The 19,341-nt window shown below is 41.7% G+C and overlaps 1 protein-coding gene across 3 annotated transcripts in view; it reads right to left on the reverse strand.

Moving 5' to 3' along the window:
* LOC111870337 (receptor-type guanylate cyclase Gyc76C) overlaps positions 1 to 19,341 on the reverse strand; it is a 240,603-nt gene that overhangs the window by 194,370 nt on the left and 26,892 nt on the right. The window contains exon 1 of one of the 3 annotated variants that reach the window (XM_033753785.1): positions 10,584 to 10,613. The exons of the other annotated variants lie outside the window; for them this stretch is intronic. The gene's annotated coding sequence lies outside the window, so the exon portion shown is untranslated. Of the gene's footprint in view, positions 1 to 10,583; positions 10,614 to 19,341 lie in introns of those variants that run through there. 3 annotated transcript variants of the gene reach the window in all.

The raw sequence follows: 19,341 nt of genomic DNA on the forward strand, positions 1-19,341 counted from the left end.
GGGCGGATAGAAGTGACAAGAAGACGAGGAAGAAGACGTAAGAAGATGCTGGATGACCTTGGGGACAGAAGAGGATACTGTCATTTGAAGGAGAAAGCTCTAGATCGCATTAAGTGGAGGAATTGTTTTCGAAGAGACTGTGGACCTGTCGTCCGACAGATTACTGATGATGATGATGATCCCGGTAACGCGACAAGTAATTAATGGGTTCTCTGGATCGAAGAATCGATTTATTGGAAAATCACGAAGCGGATCTACAAATGCTTACAGCACTTCAACATTTTACTGGAACAGTAGCACACAAAGTCACAAATACTTCCACCCTTAGATGCTCCTTGTACTAAATCTCTGAGAAAACCTGTACCCACTGACTTCTCTTCTGTAATCTCGGACTGGGCTTCTGTTACTCGGTAGGAATCTCCAGTATCCTGTCTCTGTCTTGTAGTCTATCTCTCCCTAAGGTAGGTTTTGGTTGAACCATGTAAAACTCAGTCTCCAAGGGTTCATACTTCGCGTATCTGTCTTTCTTTCGTTGGTGTGTGAACAATCTTTGTAACGGAAACGTTTCTGTATGTGTTGCCTAGGACTCAATGTCTCTGTTATAATACTGGGGACGTGTTTCAACAAACCGTTACCTAGCACTGGATTTATATGTAACATTATTAATTTATTCATCAGCTCAAAACAATTGTAACGTCTTATAGAACCCGGAGGTCGTTTTCACAAGAACCCACCAGCTGGCCACTGGAACCGATCCTGAGCCAACTAAATCAAATCTGCATTCTCACACCCCATTCCTTTAAGATGTATTGTGATCGTATCAACACATTGACGACTAGGTCTCTCAAGTGCTCTACTCAATTAAGATTTTTAAAATAAATTTTATATGCATTTTTACGTTCCCCCGTAACGCGTATCTCATCCTCCCTCAGTTGATTACACTAACGATATAGTTTAATTAAAAAAGAAGCAAACAATTTTGAACATCATACAAATTAAACTATCTATATGGTATCCATGCAGCGCATACAGATCGAGAGGGAATCTCTTCCAAGTTCCTCACGAACTACACGGACGCTCAGTGTGAGCCGCGCGAGACACGCGGCAGACGTCGGTCCGATACAACACACGCTGTGCAATTTCATGAGTGGCGTGCGGACGATATATGCAGGTGTCTCCTTCGGTTTGAAGCTGTTCGCTGAACGCGTGAGTCGACTGTGTCGTGCTGGACTTTCTGGTAAAGTTCACGGCACTCCCGTTGTCAACTTGTAAGAAAATTCTTTTTCGCGTACTGAATAATACAGAATGCTTTCCCCTGTGCATACGACATTTTCATAACACGTGCGCCTCTAGCGGACGGGAAGGAAAGAGCGTGTCCGGCTGTTGTTAGAAAAAGAACAATCAGTTTAATTATTATCGATATATGTGACATCACTCTGAATTGAAGGTGTATTGAATTACTGGCACCTGAAAGCGTTATGGTGATTAAGACAACAGAAAGATAAAATTGTCCCTGTGCTTAACTAATTAATTACTAGACCATGAAGACGCACGGGGGAGTGGATGTATATATCCAGGTTTTCTTGACCTCGGCACTAGTTGGAGGTGATCAGTTTCACGTCCCAGCCACTTTACTCCCAGGGAATGAGCATTCATTCAATATGAGGCTGGCTGAGCCTGGAAGACTTGGAAAAGAGAAACATTTTTTACCCTCCCGGGACTCAAACTCGGACCCCTTGTCCGTCCAGCCCGTAGCTAGTCGCTATACCGACTGCGCTATCCCGGTTCGTTTTCATAACGGTAGAAGGTAAAGCTATCCCTGTAATAAGCAGTGTAGGGCCATAGGTTTCTTGAGACGTCGAGGCTCCCACATTATCTACAAACTGGCTAACAGATGGCGGTGGATTCGCCAGTCTTACGCGCCGGCCGCCCTTTTCCTCCAGGAAGACTCTTGACATTCATTTCCGTCAATCATGTTCATGATTGACAATTCATTGCTTTGGTGTTCCGAAATTTTTTAATTTCACAGCTTTCATTTCCTCGTTGATGGAAGCTGAAAGGGCTCAGTCGATATTTCGATTCAATAACAGAATTATTGGAATAGACGTTTTCTATGCGGTCCGTGCTGAGGTGTTATAATCAGGGCAAGTCTGAAAGTTCAGTTAGTTGTGAGACATTCGCCAGCCAGTAAGGACGTGAACACAGAAGCTGAGGAAGCTACGGCTTTGGAAGCTGTTACCAGGAGACAACCGGTGAAGATACAGCAGACTGAGTGTTGTAGTGAATTGTACAGTGTGTCAATTAGCGACAGCGCTATACTTACTTGAAGTTATGATCTGTAAGTGTTCAATAAATCACGAATACGTGCGACAATATTAAATCTTAATAAAATGACACGTGATCGCAACTAAGTTTTTAATAATGCCCGGGAGCTTGGTGACCGTTCTAACAGTATATCGTGGTCCTAGTTCTAAAAACCATGGAGTAAGTTAAAGATAAATTTTACGTTGTGAATAACCAATATGCCAAGTACACGTATGTGTATGAGACCTTGCAGAACAGAAAGACATGGACACATGAGGGTTCAGTATCTGCAGGCACTTGAGTACTGCTATTCGCAGTGCCACGGCCAGACGTCTTGTTTTGTGTAAGCACTCCAGCTTATCTCCGAGCAATACACATACGTGACGTTGAAAACCAATTAGGAATACCGTCGTCAGGCATGCAAATCAAGTACTAGTCGAGAAACAACATGGACGTTGCTTGCGCTACCACGCCTGTTGCCCGCCTCCAGCAAGTGGATCAGACTTCGGCATTTGGGACTGATTAAGGGGCATGAGCAAAGCAACAGTGTCACAGGTAGAGTTTCAGACATGGTGTCTTTACGATTTTATTGAGTACTGAAAGTATACTCCAGTAGCAAGGAAAATACTTATATTAGAGTGTTGGCAAAACTGACCAGGAAAATATTTTGACCTAAGAAAGAACTAAAGAACGACCCGTTGAAATCAACAGTAAAATTAAGAATTTAACGTGATAATCATTATTATACAAGCCATTGCAAGGCTCCGACGCGCCTTCCCTTCCGGTATCATTAGGATGGTTCCTGTGCGTATCCGCCACTGCAGGGCTCTGCTGCACTTATATTCACTGTCGTTAGGACGGTTCCTGTACGTACCTGCCACTGTAGGGCTCTCGCACCTTCATTTCCGGTGCCAACAGGACGGTTCCTATGCGTATCCGCCACTGAAGGGCTCCGACGTCTTCCTTCCGGTGCTATCAGGATGGTTCCTGTGCGCATCAACCACTGATGGGTTCTGGCGCCTTCTCTTCCGGTACCATCAGGATGGCTCCTGTAATTATCTGCCATTGTAGGGCTCCGGCGCCTTCGGTTCCGGTGTCATCAGGATGGTTCTTATGCGTATCAGTCACTGAAGGTTTCTGGTGTCTTCCTTTTCAGTGTTATCAGGATCGTTCCTGTGCGTCTCGCCCACTGTGGGGGATCTTATGAGCTCCGCTCCCCTGACTCGAGGATGGTTCCTGTGAGTATCCGCCATTACGGGGATCTGATGGGCTGCTTTCCCCTGACTCGAGGATGGTTCCTGTGGATATCACGCACTGCAGGACTCTGGCGAGCTTCTTTCAGCTGTTAGTGTGCGAAGTGTGTAATGTGTTCAAGTGAACAACCTCTGCTGGTTTATGCAGTCCAGCAGTAGACGACGCGAATCTCATCTATCATGATCAGGATCGGGGAGGCAACTAAGTGGGACGATTCCAAATCAATGTTCAACATCTGTTCTAATATCTCTGAGAGAGACAATGAAGGGAGAATAAATATATAAGCATGTGCATGAATAAATCAATTCCAAAGGAAGGAAGCGAATTGGAGAAAATGAGGACTCATATGGGAAGAGAGAAAAAGAAAATTTAAAATAATATAAGCCGATTGTCTAATGTGGGACTCTCAACGTCTCACAACCCTATGGGCCTTCACGGCCTGGTATAGGGATAGCTTTACTTTTTTTTTATAAGAGAGAAATATAGGAGAATAAAGAAAGTAAACAAACGAAGAAAAATATTTTTTTTATTTACATAATATTAGCAATCAGAATTACAAAATAAATTTAAAAATAAAAGTAAGCTATCCCTGTAACAGGCCGTGGAGGCCCACAGGGTTGTGAGACGTCGAGTATCCAACATTTTCTAGACAATCGGCTCACAGATGGCGGTCAGAATATCAGCCATAAGCGTCGATCGCCCTTTACCCCAAAGATGATTGCAGGTGTCCTTTCTATTAGACCTCGAGTCGACTCCAGGGCCAGGGTGCGGCTGGAAGTTTAGGCAAATTGAAAAATCGACATCATCGGAAATCGAATCCGCGACCTTCCGGCTTGTATCATAGTGTCTCAATCAACAACGCTGCTGCGTGCTCCAGAAAATAAAATGATGTTTAAAAATGAAAAAAGAATGAGAATGAAAAGAAGGCTAGGATTTATGGAAGACTTTGACTTTGTAGAAATGGCATGCGGTACGGTGACAATGAAACAGACACAAAGAGACATGTGGGTGCCTTGATGGATGGAGCAGCAGATATTAAAATCGGTGTGACAGCCATGGTTGCAGAGTGTGCGTTCAGTTGCTGGGAACCTGTTTGTGAAGCAAAGAGTCGGAGTGCCTGTACCGTAGGCCATATATCAACCCAGTGTACATATAGAATTCAGAGGCCAGAAAAATGGAATTAAGTCACGTCTGACAGAAGCACAACTCGTTCTGCATTGACGGTGATGACGGCTGAAACTAATATTAAAGAAACATGAATCTTCGTGATATGGTGGTGTGCGCAAAACCTGCGCAGTAGCACACCGCGCAAGCCACGTACTCCGTTCTGTCAGAACTCCTTAACTTTCCTTTGTATTACTTTACGTTACTGTTAGCGTCTACAGACCTGTTGTTCTTCTCGTCTGTTGTCTAAAAAGATAAAAATTAGAACATACACAACTATAATTTTGCCTGTGGTTGGATATGAATGGGAAACTTGGTCTCAGACATTGAGGGAGGAACATAGAATGAAGATGTTTGAGAACAGGCTGTTGAGCAGAATATTTGGATCTAAGAGAGATGAAGTGACAGGAGATTGGAGGAAACTGCATAATGAGGAGCTTCATAATTTCTACACTTCGCCAAGTATAATTAGAATGATCATGTCAAGGAGGGTGAGATAAACAGGGCACGTAGCACGAATAGGGGAGAAGAGAAATCCAGAAGGAAAGAGACTACAAGGAAGAACAAGATGTGAATGGATATTAAATTGATCTTGGAGAGATAGGATGGAGTGGTACGGACTGGATTGATCTGGCTCGGGGTAGAAACCGGTGGAGGGATATTGTGAAACGTCGGGTTCCATAAAATGCTGGTGAGTTCTTGAGTAGCTGCACAACTGGCGGCTTCTTTAGAGTGGCTCAGTTCCTTGTAGTTAGCTTAGGCAGTTGAGTATCCATATTAAAAAAGGTCGACAGATGGCGGTATGTGCAAGTACAACTGCCATGAGGCATCACTACTAGGTCCAACACAGCTTCATGTAGCGTTTTGCCAGTCAGTAGCTCAGAATAACGTTGTTTCATTTTCGCATCTACTTTCATCACATCAAATTACACCACGTATCTTAATGGACCTGAATAATCAGATTCGTTCGTCTTCTAATTTCGAAAGATAAGTATTTTAGCCGAAGCCAGATAATATACAGATAATATACAGATAATTCCCTCAGAGGTCCCGGGAAAATCACCAAAATTGTGAGTCACGATAGCCGTTGTCCGGACCGATATTCGAACCAAGCACCTCCAAAATAAAAGTCCAAACTATTACTGCTACACTAACTTCTTTTCACTAATATAATAATGAATTACTCTATATACAAGATAATAAAAATTGATACATGACCCATGTTACTAATATCTGGACATCGAGTGACTGGAAGGTGGGTTGCATTTCTTCGAGAACTGTATTTCTGGGGAAACCTATTCAAAGGCAACAATTCACAGAAGATGATATTAAAATTTATTTTAGAAATGTTCTTATGATGTCGATTGTATTGAAACATGACGAAGGGCGGCGGAAATGGTTCGACAGAGCCAGGAAGACGCTCCAGAAGAGCGTCAGAGTCCGGGGAAAGACGAACGCATGCTACAAAGCAAACCATTGCGAGGCTGGTTCGTGAATTTGTTCCAAAACATACCATTGTTGGAAACGATAATTAAGGCATCTTACGGCACTGAGAATGGTTTCCTTAAAGTGAACTGCCTGGAACTGAGCAGGTGGCATATACTTATATTTACCCTTATTTCCATTCCTAAAGATCAGCCAGGATCAAATTGCTGATTTTGTTTTATCACTACGCATTAGAAAATAATCAATAGATTATACGTCCATAAAAATAAAAGTACCTCGGTAACAGAGACCGCCTCTGTGGTCTAGTGGTCAGAGTTTCTGGTTACAGATCCAGAGGTCCGGGTTCGATTCCCGACGCTACCAGACTTTCTGAGAACTAGTGGGTCTGCAGTGGAGTCCACTCAGCCTCGTGAGGATGATTGAGGAGCTATTTCAATGAAATAGTGGCTTTGGTCTAGAAAACCAAAATTAATGGCCGTGGGGATTTGCTGCGATGACCACGGGACACCCTCTATCCTCTAAAGTTGGCACTAACTTCGCCGAGAAGCGGCGGTCGCTCTGTCGGTATAGTTCGCTTGCGGACTAAAACCACGGAGTTTTTATTATCCCTGTAGCAATCCGTGGAGGCTCACAGGGTTGTAAAACGTCGAGGCTCCCATATTTTCTAGAAAATCTGCTCACAGATGGTAGTAAGGTTGTCAGCCTTAAGCGCCGGCCTCCCTTCACCCCCGAGAACGTTCCTGGTACTCGTTTCTCTCAGAAACCCCAGGGCCATGGTGCGACTGGAAGGATGTATGGGAACAAGATCTCTTGGACGCCCGAAGTTACCCTGCAAGTTTCAGCCTGTCTTACTCAGAAGTGGGAAGGGTCGAAATGTCCAGACGCCGATAGTGATGCTGACTAACGCCATGGATTTGAGTCCTTCTTGAGAAGCCACCAGTCGCTCAACTATTCGACAATTTCCCTGCATTTTATGGAACCTGATGATTCATTACCGTGCTCACAAGAGCACAACACTAGTCCCTATCCTAAGCCAGTTGAATCAAGTTCACACCGCCTCATCCGATCTCTTTAAGATTGATCTCAATATTATTCTCCCATCTACGTCCACGTGTTGATATTGATTACGATATTGTGGCATATTTGCTCAAAGAGAGAACTGTGGAGCCAGAGAAAGAGCCGTTGTTAGCGAACGGCTCTGAAACAACACTCGTTTTTTAGGTAACGACCGCGAAACTGACAATGGAACGCCATCTGTTGCTAGGAGACAGATTCTTAATAAGCGGGAACAGACGGCCACTAATAGGGAACGGCGTGGTAAACACGTTCCCGCGGAAATGGATACGTGAATGAACGGTACCGTCTGAGCGGCCCCTATCGAGGAGTTATAAGGAAGACCGAAGTCAGTTCTGTACGGGAGTCTGTAAAGAAAAGCGCCAGTTGGAAGAGAGCCGTCATTCAGAAAGGACATGAGCGCGGAAGCTGAAGAATTTCCCCTGTTAGAAGCCGTTACCAAGGAATGGCTGTTGAAGACACAGAAGGCTGGAAAGAGACTCAGTGTGTGTGCTGTGGTGATATGTAAAACATGGAGATCAGCGATGGCGCTATAATTCAGTGTAAATACGAGTCGTATGTTAAAGTGGTCAATAAATCCAATATCCATCAAAACCCCAGTCCAGAGTCACTAAATACGACTTGACAATATTTTATTACTGTTCGACTTCCGGTTCATAACAAGAGAGTTAGCTTATTCTTACGTCAATTAGCGATGTAGTATCTACTGCAGTTGGCAAGTAAGGAATCTGAAATAAATGGTCGTGGCCTACATAAAAAGCAAACTCCGTGGCCTGAAGTCCGCAAGCGAACTATACCAACCGAGCGACCGCCGCTTGTCGGCGAAGTTACGTAGTACCAACTTTTGCGGATAGAGGGTGTCACGTGGTCAGCGCAACGAATCCCCACGGCCGTTATTCTTGGTTTTCTAGACCGGAGCCGCTATTTACTTGAAATAACTCCACAGTTATCCTCATGACGCTGAGTGGACCCCGTTCCAGACGCACTACTTCTCAGAAAATCAGGTAGCGCCGGGAATCGAACCCGGGAGCTCTGAATCTGTAGCCAGGAACTCTGACCACAATACTGCCAGGAATATACTTGGGCAGAGATTCAAGGTGACTCTGGCCAATAGAGACCCTAATGTGGCTCAGAACCGAACAGGAACCATGCAGGAAATTGGTCTGGAGCATTAGTTTGTTAGCCCGTAAGGCGATGAAGTCGGTCCGAAAAGGAGGAGGTTGTACTTTTTCGCGTATCATCATCAGCTCATTGACCACATTTTGAGAACTAATAGTGAGTAATCTCAACCAAACACTTGTTGTGTCACACTCTAATGTACATTTAAAAGATTCTTCGCCTTCATAAATAATTTGACGTATTTCAAAACTTTCAACAAATGAGTATATTAAACTTTCAGCTGAAAAACAAAAAAGTATTATATCACAAAACGTAATTCATAATTACATGTCTCTACAGATAACTGTTTTCCTTCCTGAAGCACCAACCCATGAGAACAGATCGGAACAAACGATTTCTCACAGAGATTTGTACAAACTTGGAACGGCAGCAAGACATATGCCAAACGTGAAATCCAGCGATGCATGATCTGCATTCAAATCAAATGGTTAAGGTCGCGCAGCAAAGAAACTTGTACATTCATTGCAAATTAATGTAACACCTGTTGAGTATTCAGCGCGAAGTCTTCCTCATTCATTTTATAAAGTTCTGTAATGTAGACATCATCCGCTCTACCTCTCTCGTATTCCTTTCCAGTCTTACACATTTTTGGCTGATATGTCGAGGTGTATCCCGAACTCCATCTTCCACGAATAGTACAAAAGAAATAATCAATCGTAACCAAATTCATTATGCAGTATGCTGCACTTCGTATATCCATATCAAAATACTGTCATGTGTATGAGTGATTCTCGACGGGATTTTGGATTGAATATTGGATTTATTGACCACTTACGGATCGTTAACTACAAGTAATTGTCTCATGGAATTACACCTTCCAAATAACAGTGTAACTAAAGCATATGTAAAGTCTCCTCTCCACCACCTGACTTTCAAATGAACACTCTTACAACTAACTGGTTGCCCCAAACCGTCCCGGTTATAACATATCGGCGAGGACAGCAAAGAAAACACCGTTCTTCTGTTATTGGTTTTTGTTGCCGTTCAACTATCGCATATCAAGAAACTGCTGCCTAGCCACGGACATTGCCTAGAAAGGAATATTGTTCCACTGCTGTTCGATAGCAATGGCTGTTTCTCGGGCTCCAAAATTCTTGCTTTAAGCAAATATGTCACAGTACAACCAATACTCACAAAATTCACATGATACACTGAAACAAAAGATTGTACGCTCATTGTTCGAGATTTTCTTTTTGCTATGGACATCCGACTTGGGTAATTTAAGATGTTTCATATCATACTTGCCAAATTTTTGGAGATACAAGAATTTATAAACCCGGTTTCCTCGTCCCAATTACGAGTGCGCACACCCGTGACACCAATCTTGCGTCGCTCTCCTAACGCTGTGACAGGCAAGAGACTGAATGGACACGGGAGGTATTCAGGAGAAGAAAGAGATCTATAAAAGAAATTGCAGTAAATCCTGAAGGGAAGCGACTGTTCGCCAGACACAAGTGTGTATTAAAATGAAGGATAAATACTAACCAAGCAGCAAGCCTTAAGGGTTGATACGAGTTTACGTTTGGCTCCATGCTTTCTTTACCTCGACATTAGACAGAAGTGAGTCAACAGCTTCACGCCCCAATGGAAGAGGCCCCGTTAGGAGGCTGGATGGGCCCCACGGACGATCTAGACCGTGTAAGGTAAAGTTGTCCGTATGCTTAACTAATTAAGCACTATGCCATGAAGATTTATGGGGGAGTCGCTGTATAGATCCATATTTTCTTGACCTCAGCATTAGCAGGAGGCTAGTGGCGAGCTTCACGCCCCGGCCGCTTTACCACCTGAGAAAAAGCCCCGAGTAACTTTCTATATGTATAATACAAATTTCGTCGTAAATGTAACACTTTATTGTAGTTCTTGTCCCCTTCTTTCACACTACATGTTTCGGCCGCAATATGCCATCATCAGGTGTATTTTGCTTCACGTAGCTGTCACACTGCACTCGATATTAACATTTAAACTCCAGATTTCCAATTGTTCATTGCTCTGTCGTCAGTCGGCACCCGATATTCCAGAACTCCCCTTGTCGGTTTTCTCAATTATGTTTAAAATCTTTATAAATATTGACTCGTCTACTGGTTTAAAATTTTAAATTCTCAATTTAGCTTTAATATTTAAAAATTAAATTTAAATTTAAAATAACAAAATCACATAGATACCTGCTCTATGCTGCAGCGGCTACCTCTTGCTTTCAGCACAGCTCGCGTGTTATCTGTAATACACAATTATTCGTGTTACTGTCTTATGTTCTTACGTTATTCCTATATATTTTATACTGTTATGTGTACTTACTTTTGTGCAGGCTCTGTGTGTGTGTGTGCCACTGCTTTCTTCACTACTTGTGCTGTCTGGTGTGTTGTGTGCTGTGTTTTTATGCTGTTGAGTGTGGAAGGGGAATGGGTAGTGGGGGAGGGGGTGTACCGTTAGTCGGTATAGATCTCGTGTATTGTTTGAAATATGGGATTGTGTGTATCTGTGTATGTATCATTCATGTGCATGCCCTTGTTACTTATTTTATATATATGGTATCTTTCTAGTGTATTCAAATGTACACCTTTCTTCCCCGTTGTTACAACTTCCATTACGTCTGGCATTGTTCCGTATGCATGTCCCGTGTTTAGTATATGATTTGAGTATCCAGAATTGCTATTATTATTTCTAATATCGTGTATATGCTCTTTATATCTGGTGTTAAATGTTCGACCCGTCTGCCCAATGTATTTTAATGGGCAATCTGCACATTTCATTTGGTATAGACCCCTTTTATTGTATTTATCTAATTGTGGTTTATGTTTAAGTATATTTTCAATTGTATTACGTGTGCGAAATGCTATTTTTATATGTGTTTCTTTGAAAAGTTTAGTGATTTTTCGTACTTCTTATGTACTAGATGTAAACATGGCCCACTTCGTTTTTTGGTGTTGTTCGTCGTCATGTGTGTTTATATTCCTCTTGTCTAAGTATTACTAGAAAACTTATTTATTTTCTGTTTATAATCCTCTTGTGTAAGTATTAAAGAAAATAAATAACTTTATACACAATAACCAATTTATAAAGATTGATAAAATTCAGACCCAACAATATCAAAGGGCAGTAAAACAAACACTGAAACAGTGTAATAACATCCTACAAAAGGACAAATGGAAATACACCAATATGAATCCCACAGCCCTAAACATACACGCCACAATAAAATTACATAAACCTAACACACCCATTAGACCAATAATAAACTGGAAAAACGCCTCAGCATTTGAACTAGCAAGAAAATTAGCAAAAGTATTGCATAGTCATCTAAAATTACCAAATACATACAATGTCCAAAATTCCACACACCTAATGACAGATTTACAAATTATTAAACTTAAGGAGAATATGCGACTATGTTCCTTTGACAGAGAGAACATGTACATAAACATAAGAAAACAAATACTATAGATATAAAAACACTATATTGGAGAAAAAAACAAGAAATGAATAAAGAAAGCCACAAGGGAATAATACATATATTAAAAACAGCATACGAGCAACATTACTTTCAAATCGATCAAGAATACTATAAACAAACAGATGGACTAGCTATGGGAGCCCCAACATCAGCAATAATAGCTGAAACATATATACAATATATGGAACACACACAAATATATCCAATTTTACTAAAACAACAAATAGTGACTTACGTTAGATATGTCGATGACATATTAATAATATATGATGAAAAAATAACGAACATAGAACATACACTCAAAGAAATTAATGAATTGCAACCAACTATAAAGTTCACCATTGAAAAAGAACTACAATAATCTATTAATTTTCTAGATATAACAATACATCGTAATGAAGATAGCTTGCAATTTGCAATATATAGGAAACCCACACAACCGGACATCATAATACCTAACAGTTCGTGCCATCCGTTTGATCACAAATTGTCAGGTATTAATTATCTAATAAACAGACTCCATACATACCCAATTTCGGGTGCCAACTGACGACAGAACAATGAACAATTGGAAATCTGGAGGTTAAATGTTAATATTAAGTGCAGTGTGACAGCTATGTGAAGTAAAATACACCTGATGATGGCCGGTTTCGGCCGAAACATGTAGTGTGAAAGAAGGGGACAAGAACTACAATAAAGTGTTACATTTACGACGGAGTTTGTATTATACATGTAGAAGCGTGGAATGTAACAGGATGCTCATATATAATATAGCCCCAGTAGCCATTGGATATGAGGTTGGGTGGACACCAGAGCCGGTCTGGAAGACAGGGAGAAGAGAAAATTCTTGACCCTACCGGGACTCTAACTCTGACCCCTCGATCGTTCAGCCCTTAGCCAATCGCTATACCGAATGCGTTATCCCAGCGCCTCGTGTAGAATTGTACAAAAAGCTATCCGTTTAACAGGCCGTGAAGGCCCATAGGTTTGTGAGACGTCGAGGCTCCCACATTTTTTAAAAAATCGACTCACAGATGGCGGTGAGGTTGTCATCATTAAGCGCCGGCCGCCCTTTAGACCCCAGGAAGATTCCTGGTACTAATTTCCATTATAGTCTGAGTCTACCCCAGGGCCATATTGTGGATTGAAGGATTTGGCCAATTGAAAAATTCACCTCAACTGGACTCGAACTCGCGACCTTCCGGCTTGTAGCATAGTATCTCAACCAATTACGCTATCGCGTGTCCACGTGTAGTTAAAAAATGTGAGAGAGGAACACACTGATTCCATCTTAAATGTCGAAGAATAAGCAAGCAAGAACTCAGCAAGAAGTTCATGGCAAGAGGAGTTCTGCCTTCAGCATGCTTCTTGCTGACTTCCGGCCTGCCTAGTCCCCGACCCCGAATATGGAGGCAGTGTGTTCCTCTGAAAGTACTGAGCCACACAGCAATACGTCTCAGAAGGCAGCACTGTTCTCTCCCAGCCGTGAGAACCTCAAGTCCAACATGGTACAGTAATCTCTCCTATTATTTTACACGCTTTCTTAAAATTTAAACATATTTGAAATTCTGCTCAATTATATTCCCATTTTCCTTGTTAATATTTGTTAAAGTCTAGAGATCTGAGCAACATTTCACGATTATTATGAAATACATTGACAGTCAACAATAATTGCGTTGGAGAACAGAAAAAAAAACAGCATTATTATTATTATTATTATTATTATTATTGTTATTATTATTTAAGCTATATTTCCATGACCAGGTCAATTATATATTCTCTGACTGAGCTAAACTGCTGGGTCTAGTTCGTAACAGTACTTTCAATTTCTCATCACTAGACCGTATGCTCAGATTGTACACTATATTAGTTAGATCTAAGCTTGAATATGCGTCCGTAGCCTGGAATTCGATTACGTCAACTGTTGCCAACAAGCTGGAACCCATCCAGCAGAGGTTTGCGGCCCTCTGTTTAATCGTTTCTTTCCTCGAGTTCATTAAGTCATTCTCTTGCTCTTGAGGAGTTACAATTGCATACTTTACGTACCAGGAGACATCGCCTTGATGCTCTCTTTCTTATTCACGTTTATTTTGGCTCGAAATTCTGCCCTTCTGTCCTGGAAATTGTTGGTCTCCGAGTTCCTGCTCGGTATATCAGAGCCTTTGCATTGTTCAATGTTTGCTCCTCATCTAAAAATTGTCCCTCTGCTAGATGTGCAGCAGCTGCTAATGTTGTCTGCAGGGATGTTGACGTATTCGGAGCCAGGAATATTCGCCCCAAACGATTTTCAAATATAGTATAATTGTTAGTATTATTATTATTATTATTTGCATGTGCAATAAAACAATAAACTGAATTATTATTATTATTATCCTCTGTAAATCTATATTTTTCATTTCTTAATTAAATATTTATATGTTTCATTTCTCACTTCTTAATAACACTTAGATTTATGTTAATGAAATCATTATTATGTATTGCTATTATTATCATTTCTTTGTTTGTTTACTTTTCTACATTACTGTGTTTTCCCCAGTGCTTACCTGTAATTTGTCTTTGACTTTATAATGTGTTTGTCTATAATGTAATTACTTGTATCTACCCTGTGCTCTGTCTGTAATTGGCCTTGCGGCTGTTGACCTGGCACATAAATAATAAAGAATTGAATTGTTATAACTGTGTAATTGGTTAGTGGCTGTTGAGTTTAGCGTGTAAATATATAAAGAACTGTACTCAACTGAACAGAATTATTACAGTTCAGTCGATATATGGACGGCTAAGGATTGCAGGTTCGATTCCTGGTAGGGACAAGAAATTTCTCTCTATCCACCCAGTGTCCAATAGAATAGGTACCGGTGGCTGCTTGACCCCCTGCCCCCTTGTGGAGTAAAGCGAACGGAGCGTGAAGCCGATGACTCACTTCCATATAATGTCGATGTAAAGAATGCGTCGTGCTATATATTTTTATTATTATTTTTATTTCAGTATTTATTGCGCTATTGTTGTATATATTATTAGCAATGTTCTTCTCATACTTGTGCATGCGTTCTTAAGGTTGTTTGTGATCACGAAGGCATATTTAAAACAAAGACTGCTTGTCTGGATAGTATTGTAACGTATAGACCTACTGCTCAGCAACGACACGGTAAACATATTCCCGCGGGAGCCAAGGCGCGCAACAATTGCTAGGCAACGGATCAGTAGACAAGCTTTCTCAACAACAGAGAGGCTCTGTATTCTGCGTGGTCCGAGTGGAGGGTTATAAAGGGACGAAGAAGGTTGTTTGAGAGTTGTCATGAATTTGGTCGAGTTCTGGAGATGACAGTCAAAGATGATTGAAAAGTAATCTTAAAAATAAATTAGGATGTGCAAAGATGACTTCAGGTGTGATCTGAAGGGACAGACTGCTGTAAATCCATTGCCAGGTTACGATTACTGGTTAACTGTATAGTGTGGAGATCAGCAAAAGCGGTGCATTGTCTGTAGTTCAGAGTTTTGTGTGTATAAGGTGTTAACAAATCCAATCATCAAATCCAAAACCCCTCCTATAGTCGTCCCTACACGTTACAGTATTTCATAATATCTAATTCCCTTTACTATTTAATAATATTAATTGCATCCAATATAAATATCTTTCTATACAGAGTTCAGACCGGCTCTGAGGCTCAAAAAGCCTCCTGTCCAATTGGCACCGTGGGCGATTTCCTAGGGGGTAAAGCGGCCGGAGGGTGAAGATGACAACTCGACTCCACCTAGTACGGACGTCAAGAATGGTGGAGTTATACCTCCACTCCCCCGTATGTCTTCATGCCTTAATGTTTAATTAATTAAGCACATTACCAGTCCTAAAACTATACATGTAATGAGCTTTGTAAGAGTGGGATAAGTCATTCTCCGTCCTCAATTTCGGGCTATAATAACAACAGATTTGCGAGTGTTGTCACGTTGCACAAGTCTGAGTTATGTAGCAACTCATGGACGAGCGAGCAGTATTTTGCTCCGAGTTATGTAGCAACTCATGGACGAGCGAGCAGTATTTTGCTCGAGTTTACTTCGATGTGAACAGGCCAATGTGAAGTGTAGTGTATTGTAAAAGGGATATGGTTTACGATTCACTATTTGTGCTTGTTATTCATGGGGATTTTCGCTGAACGTTGGCCTCAACGGTAACATGTAGGAATACAGGAGAGAACAGGTGAAGTTAATAGCAGAAATTAAAGTTCTCCTTGTGCTGAATTAATTAAGCACGACGCCATGAAGATGTATGACGAAGTCAAGGTGTAACTCCAGCTATCTCGGTACTAGACGGAGGTAAGTGGTCAGCTACCACCTCCGGACCTTTTACCCCCCGTGACAGAAATGTAATAGTATGAAACTTGCCTATATATGAATGACATTTCCCGTTGTACTATTATCGGCAGGTTTCACACATGAAACACCCAACATGAAATAAACTGCCTCTCATATGTAGAATACAAAGGGTTAATTAGAATCCCCCATTTATATCCTCCTGCAAGAAAGGCCTATATACATGAATAGGGTGAAGCCTGGTTATGTTGGCCGCTTGAATTTCCACACAAACAAAGTCAATTTCGGCAGACGACTAACTTACAAAGAACATTGTTCAAATTTCCTATCGTTCAAATATAACAATAAGTACTGAACTGTTTTACTGTGTTAGTTTTGCTTTCATGTGCATATGTATACAATCCACACAGCCTCTGTACGTAATTTTGGTCAAGAAGAATGCTATATTCAGGGTTATAATGCTGTGTAGCCTGTTGAAAGTCAACCGACGTTTCGGAAGAAAATATGGTTTCCATCTTCTGGGTTTAATAAACCGATGCAAGCCAACTACTTTCACTCTGGTATCTTGCTCGAACCTACTCAACCCCGAAGATGGAAGCGATATTTTTCTCCGAAAAGAAGGCTGACTTTCAACAGACTACACGGCTTTATATCCCAGAAGACAGTGTGGGAACTGCCAACAATGAATCAAGCGTTGCAGCGACAACGCACTGCAAACACAGTAATTGCAATCCTCGCCAGGAGACATTCACTGCTACTCAAGGACTCAACAGTAAGGTATCCATGGAAGCAGTTCAGTACAACGCAATAGCAGAACAGTAGAACCAGATGTTTTCTTTGCGGTCAGAACGAAACTACTTAAAGTGGACTAATACAAGAACCCATGTGGCCCCGTGTGGAGGAGGGGTCGAATACCTCCACCGTGACCCTGCGAGTCTTAGGAGGAGACGAAAAGGGATGTCTCAAATCTGAGACAGTAAAATATGGTCGCGAGTTCCAAGGGACTCAGACCCAAGAAAGACTGTACTGGCAAGGGCCAGCATCATATACAAAAGGCAGACCCGTCCTCTCGTCAGAGAGGGCGCCCCACAAAGATAAGACCGTAAAAAGCCAAACAGTAATAAATATCTGGTCATGAGCCCCAGATGGGGCTTGACGCCAAGACTTACTGACTGACTGACTGACTGACTGACCGTCAGTCTCAATGTGACTTGGTCTCGGAACCCATGTGGAGGCAGCGGGTTCGAATACCTCCACCGTGACGCTGCGAGTCGTAGGGGGTGACGAAACTGGAAGTCTCGAATCTGAGACAGTAAGATTTGGTCACGAGTCGCAAGGGACTCGGACTCGAGATTGACTGCGCTGATGAGGGCCGACAGTAAATGTAAAGGACAGACCCGTCCTGTCATCAAAGAGAGCGCCTCACATCAACAAACCTACAACTGTCTAACAGTAATAAAGATCTGGTCTTAAGCCCCAGATGGGTGCTTTATTCTAAGGCAGACTCGCTGACTGACCGTCGGTCGTAACATAAGACTCAGACTCAGAACCACTAGAGCCAGATCCTATTCAGGAAGAGCCATCGTCTTCAACCAGCCTGTCTGCAACCTGCAACTTGCAACATACAACCTTCAAATCTTCGAACTGAAGTTCGTCCTACGTTCTGCATTCATTCAGTCATCTGTAATCTTTCAAGACGACAGGTCCACAGTCTCTTCCAAAACAGTTCCTCCACTTGATGCAATCTAGAGCTTTCTTCTTCAAATGAAAATATCCTCTTCTGTCCCCAAGGTCATCCAGCATCTTCTTACGTCTTCTTCCTCGTCTTCTTGTCACTTCTCCCCGCCCCTCTATCTTTCCTTCAATAACTTGTTTTAGAAGGCAGTTACCGTGTAAGATATGACCAATCCAATTAGCCTTCCGTTTTCTTATTTCATGTAGGATATTCCTCTGCTCACTGACTCTAAATAACACTTCTTCATTTCCGCATAATCGGTCCAACTGATCTCCTCCATCCTTCTCCAACACCACATTTCGAAGCTTTCCAGGCGTTTCTGATCTACTGCCCTAAGTACGTTCTGTATAACGACACTAAATATTTTTAAGAAGGTTCAATACGGGTTTTCTATTCAGACATCGGCAAACCCATAAGAGCATTATTCATAACCACCACTGCAAGAACCTCAAATCCTTTAATTGTGATAAAACTTAACACAATACTGTCACGATCTGAGAGTTGTGAATGACTTAGAGACGGGTTCTGGATTGGTGATTGGATTTATTGACACCTTATACACATCACTCGGGACTACAGGCAATTACAGTGCTATCGCTTCACAGTTCACCGTTACACGCATACTAGTGTTCTCAGTTTTCACTAACCGTATTCTGGCAACGGATTTAGAAGAGTCTCGCTGTCAGTTCAAGTGACACATGGAGTCTTAGTTGCACAGTCTTATTCGTTTCTTGCCATTATTCTGCAACTGCCAACTCCGAAGACTCGACTAAATTCAATTCCTCTGCTCTGAAGATCATATCCTGGCAGGCTGGTGTCTCGAAACTCGACTATATTCTTCATAATTGCACTCTTCTTTATAACCACTCTACACGGAACAAGCAGAAAACAAAGCCTCTCTATTGTTGGGAAGGCGCGTTTACAACGCCGTTACATAGCAAAGGAAGTTACTCTATTGCTGCGGGAATGTGTTCATCGAGTCGTTGCTTAGCAATAAATGTCTATTCTGACTTCGCTATTCCGACTTTCTGGGTCATCTTTCGGAGATATCCCCCCTCCTCAGGCCACGTTACATTCCTTTCTTTTGAAACCGCTGTTATTTTATTGAATACTGGTCAGTATCTGTGTAAACACAGCTTCTGAGTAAGTGAAAATATTAACTAAGAACATAATTCAATACTAGCAATGTCGCTAAAATAAACATAGAGTGACTCGAGGTTCCCGTTGTCTGCAAACGGAATTCCCGACAATAACTTAGAACCATACAGTATAATGTAGCTGAGGGATATCCAACATGATTGAAACATGTTGCTGAAGCAAGCTGCAGTGTATAATTTGACAACAGTAGTGTACGAAGGTTGTGTGAATGGAATATATTTGCGTATACGTATATGGTTCGATTGGCAAAATCATTAATGGAAAGACT

This window comes from Cryptotermes secundus, unplaced genomic scaffold, assembly GCF_002891405.2.
Source record: "Cryptotermes secundus unplaced genomic scaffold, Csec_1.0 scaffold391, whole genome shotgun sequence".
Taxonomy (NCBI): domain Eukaryota; kingdom Metazoa; phylum Arthropoda; class Insecta; order Blattodea; family Kalotermitidae; genus Cryptotermes; species Cryptotermes secundus.